The sequence below is a fragment of the Schistocerca serialis genome, chromosome 3 (assembly GCF_023864345.2).
Source record: "Schistocerca serialis cubense isolate TAMUIC-IGC-003099 chromosome 3, iqSchSeri2.2, whole genome shotgun sequence".
In the NCBI taxonomy this organism is placed as follows: domain Eukaryota; kingdom Metazoa; phylum Arthropoda; class Insecta; order Orthoptera; family Acrididae; genus Schistocerca; species Schistocerca serialis.
The window spans coordinates 289,100,178-289,104,228 of NC_064640.1; the positions used below are offsets into that span (position 1 = coordinate 289,100,178).

The 4,051-nt window shown below is 44.9% G+C and overlaps 1 pseudogene; it reads right to left on the bottom strand.

Annotated features, from left to right (window-relative positions):
- Nucleotides 1-443: 443 nt before the first annotated feature.
- LOC126472319 (5S ribosomal RNA) lies at nt 444-561 on the bottom strand (annotated as a pseudogene).
- Between the last annotated feature and the right edge of the window lie 3,490 nt (nt 562-4,051).

Sequence of the window (4,051 nt, forward strand, 5' to 3'; positions counted from 1 at the left end):
TTGTTTATTTTTATTTTATTTTAGACAGCTTCGGTAAATGAACTGTACAACTAAATACAATTTTCAGAAAACACGACACAAGATTAAATCGCATTTACTTCGTAACTACGACATGAATTCATCGAAAAATTTTAAGCTTAATATCCGTATACATTGTTAGCGTGAAGATAAACACATTGAAAAATGTGTCGTTCAAAACAAGGTTTTTATCGTAAAATAATTATATTAAACAAATTAACAGCACTCCGTCTTCAGGCCAAATTGGCCCATCGGGACCATCCGACCGCCGTGTCGTCCTCAGAGCGTAGGATGCGGATAGGAGGGGCGTGTGGTCAGCACACCGCTCTCCCGGTCGTTATGTTCGTTTTCTTTGACTGGAGCCACTACTATTCGGTCGAGTAACTCCTCAATTGGTATCACGAGGCTGAGTGCACCCCGAAAAATTACAACAGTTCATGGCAGCCCAGACGGTCACCCATCCAAGTGGCAGCCACGCCCGGCAGCGCTTTACTTCGGTGATCTGACGGGAACCGGTGTATCCACTGCGGCATGGCCGCTGCCAAACAAATAAACAGGCAAGAAGCAATATTTTAAATTAACATTAAAGATTCCTTTTACAAACGCATCTTCTTTTTCTTTTGCCTTTGTCCCCCATCGGCGCAGGATCGGAATGGTTATGAACGGATTTGGCAGGGTTAATTTAAGGGGTTGCCGTATGCTCATCCTGTTGCCGCCCCACAAACCCCTGGAAGGGAATGTGTGTACTTCAACTGTCTACGAGTAGTGTTATTCATGTGAAAATAGGCCATAGTTTTCGAAATATTTGCTAATTGTGTAACTGATGCGGGGTATCAGGTCAGTGTTCACCTAGTGGGAATTTCAGTCCAGTGCTCGGTCGCTTCAACCACGACAGTGAATTGCAGAGATCCTTATTCTACTGACGGTGTGGTACCAAATTTTATCTGTTGAAAAACTGCGAGACTGAAAATCAGACACCAAACATCTGTCTGGAAGGTCCCTGATCTGGTCTGAACACCAGACGTGATAAGAGTTACTTTGCGCCCTACATCCAAAACTGTAGTATTCGTATCAAACAAGGCGGCACTGAAATTGTAGTTTTGAGGCACGGAGTTCCATTCACTGAGATGAGATTCCGTAGCTTCCTTGTAACTCTACACACGACAATTTCATTCACCTTCGTTGTCCACATGCAGTAATTGCCAGTCTCCACTGAAAGCGATGTCTATTAAACGTTAGCCTTCTTGACTCTTTCGGCTGTGGACATAAGCCAGGCCTCGTTGCCCCCTGCGTCGAGAATCAGAGTGCAAGAGACGCAGTTCGCTGTGCATTGCACACAGAGAGGACACGTGAAGAGGCATCGCGCGCGATACCAACCGAGGCGGGTCCCAGATGGCCGCCCTGCGGCAGTGAATAAGGACGCTTGTGTTCGCCGACGTTTCCGGGAACAGCGCTAAGACGGAGCGGCCCTCGACTATGTCCAGCATTCAGCTCGCTCAAATGGTCGCTCAGCTCTACAATCCTTGTCCTGAGCATACAAGCCTATAGGAGAAATAGACCTGCGTCGGGCTATTTCCCTTATGATGGTGTAAACATTCAGGAAAAGGTAAATGTACGCTGGTGTGTTGAAAAGTCACGCCTCCGAATTTTTTATTCGTTCTCAAGATCGACTGAGGTATTACGTGTCACGCATAATACTCGGTCGACTTTCCTGTTTTGCTAATGAAGGTTACAGCCCTATGTCGCTAGAGAGCTCCAAATTGTAGCGTGTACAGTGTGGTGTGTGACGTAACTATGTCGGTGTACGGCGAGACCCTCAGTAAACGGAAAGCAGAAATTCAAAGATTTCGTCCCCACGTGGAACACCCTCTCCTTCAGCCTGACGACGGCAGATCATGACATCTCCAACAATCCGATGCCTTGCGATCACTGTCAATTATCATCCTCCATGCTGTCCCGACTCGGCCCCATCCGATTTTCATCTGTTTCCGAAACTTAAAGGACCCCTTCGAGGGCCTCACTTTGAGAGTGATGAAGCGATGCAAGTAGAGGTGAGGTTAATGTTCCATCAACAAGTAAAACATTCTACACTGACGGTATCAACAAATTGGTCTCTCGTTGGGAGAAATGTGTTCATCGCCAGCGTGACTATGATGAGAAATAAATATATAGTCATGAAGAATAAAGATGTAGAATGTTAACAAAGTTTGTTTAAATTAAAAAGGGTTAAGAGTTTTCACATAAAAAATCGGAGGTATTTCTATTCAGCACGCGCTTGTATTAATCTGATATAAGGAACAGTAGCACTGAAATGACTGAGTCGAAAATTACGTCGCCAAACGTGTGGGTTCACTTTGTCAACGATATACTAGAAAGTAAGGCTCCCTCGATGTAATAATTTGGTTTATTATGTACATCGAGTATAGATTTAAGTGTCAGGAAGTCATTTCTGAAAGTATTTGTATGGAGTGTAGCCATGTATGGAAGTGAAACATGGACGGTAAATAGTTTGGACAAGAAGAGAATAGAAGCTTTCGAAATGCGGTGCTACAGAAGAATGCTGAAGATTAGATGGGTAGATCACATAACTAATGAGGAAGTATTGAATAGGATTGGGGAGAAGAGAAGTTTGTGGCACAACTTGACCAGAAGAAGGGATCCGTTGGTCGGACATGTTCTGAGACATCAAGGGATCGCCAATTTAGTATTGGAGGGCAGCGTGGAGGGTAAAAATCGTAGGGGGAGACCAAGAGATGAATACACTAAGCAGGTTCAGAAGGATGTAGGTTGCAGTAGGTACTGGGAGATGAAGAAGCTTGCACAGGATAGAGTAGCATGGAGAGCTGCATCAAATCAGTCTCAGGACTGAAGACCACAACAACAACAACATGTACATAGTTGCTAATATTGTATGGTTGGCAAACCGGATCGTCATCTAGGCTTTGTGATAGGAATCTTGATTAACCCACTGCACATGGCCAGTCTTGATGTAAAGGTCTGTGAGATAGCGGTCTGCTGAACTGTACAGTCAACTAACACTAATGAAATGACGCTGTATCCGATTAAGGAATTAGCAGGCACGACTTTCAAGTATGCACGATACAATGGAAATTTAGAGAAGCTGAAATGTTGTGTAAAGCCTTGTACCCATGTAGCAGACAATGGACGTACATCACATTTCCGAGACTGTTCCAGCAGTTGAGGGAACCCCAATACAACGGCCGAATCAGAAAACGAGCTGTGGGGTCTGTCGACTTGGAAGAAGCAGTGCTTCCTCACGAGGATGAAGCCTTCAATCACGCCTCGACCAGTTGGCGGACAAATTGGTGTCACGCTTTGTACTGTTTAAATATTAATACATGAACTGGAACCACACACCTACCATTCACAGAAAACGCAGGTTCCAACTACGGCTGACTTTAGGCGTCATGTCGTGTTGAGCCAATGGTTGCAGAAGGGCTCTATGGTCGACTCTCACTTAGTTTCATATTTACTTTCAAATGATGAAGCCTGTTTCACCAGAGACAGAGTGCTTAATAATGACTATAGTTTTGTATAAGCGGTTAACTATCACCACGCTGCAGTTGTGAGGATTCATCAACGCACATTTGGCCGGCCGGAGTGGCCGTGCGGTTCTAGGCGCTACAGTCTGGAGCCGAGCGACCGCTAAGGTCGCAGGTTCGAATCCTGCCTCGGGCATGGATCTGTGTGATGTCCTTAGGTTAGTTAGGTTTAATTGGTTCTAAGCTCTAGGTGACTGATGACCTCAGAAGTTAAGTCGCATAGTGCTCAGAGCCATTTGAAACATTTTTAAATGCACATTTGCAGTAAACACGAATGATTGGTTAATAGGTCCGTATCTGTTGTCTCCAACATTAACTCCACCTGTGTACACAGTGTTTCCGAGGGACATAAAGTGCACCTTGTTGAAGATATCTCATGTGTTCCATTTAGTGTATGTGCAAGTGTATGGTTCTCACACGATGAAGCTCGAGCTCACTTTGCACATCTCGGTCATCAATAAGCGCGGTAA